Below are 1015 nucleotides of genomic sequence, written 5' to 3' on the forward strand. Positions count from 1 at the left end.
AAAAATCAGAGTGAAGTTAGCATATTCTTAGGGAATTAGAATTGATGCATTAATCCTACTTGGCAACTCCAAGTTTATGATAAAAGAATACTATCCAAACATGTATTTAGTTAAAATTTAAGATTTTGGTATGACACGTCCCTTTTTTAAGGCAAAGTTGCAAAATGCAAAGGAAAAAAAACAGCAATTAAGTAAGTTTAGGGCCTAATAAACACGGAAGGAGTAAGCGTAAAGGGGAACTTTGGTTTTCATAGTATTTCTTGAATTTCCTCTTTATATAATTAACGTTGTGCACAACAGAGTCATATTTTTTTTTAAATCTCTCGCACCCATAAGCAAAATTTTGAGGATTGAGAAGATGACAATGGTTTGGTCTGAGCTTCCTCAAGAGTTATTAGCGCTGACAGCGGCTAAATCTGACGATATCTCTCCGACTATGTCAGGTTTAGTATAGTATCAAAATCATGGAGATCCGCAACATCAAACATCAATTATTTACCGAGACAATTTCCATGGTTTCTGGATTATTTTTGACCCGGACACACTATTTACTTTTTTTAGATTCCCCATGTGGAAGCTCTCTAAAGTCAATCTGAAAGAAGGTCAAGGATAGGCCTGTCCATCCAGACCAGTCTCTATAAAGTCAATCTGAAAGAAGGTCAAGGATAGGCCTGTCTATCCGGCCGGCCTGGTCTGGCTCGGCCCGAAAATCCGGGCAAGAAGTCTGGAGCCGACCAGTACCGGGGCGGGCGGGTCTGAGCCCGACGGCTGGGTTGCAAGCAGGGGTCCGGTTGCGCGGCCCGACTCAGGCCCGGTTCCGGGCCGGCCCGGTTTATTTTTCTAAAATATTTTTTTATCATTTTCTTTAATTTTCAATTAAATTTTTAACATTATACAAAAAATTATAAAAAATAATACTTTTATTAATCACTTAAACATAACATAAATTAAATAAAAAATTATAAAAATGTAATTCTTTATTATATATTATAATAATCATTTTACAAATTATAGT

The sequence above is a fragment of the Asparagus officinalis genome, chromosome 4 (assembly GCF_001876935.1).
Source record: "Asparagus officinalis chromosome 4, Aspof.V1, whole genome shotgun sequence".
NCBI lineage: Eukaryota > Viridiplantae > Streptophyta > Magnoliopsida > Asparagales > Asparagaceae > Asparagus > Asparagus officinalis.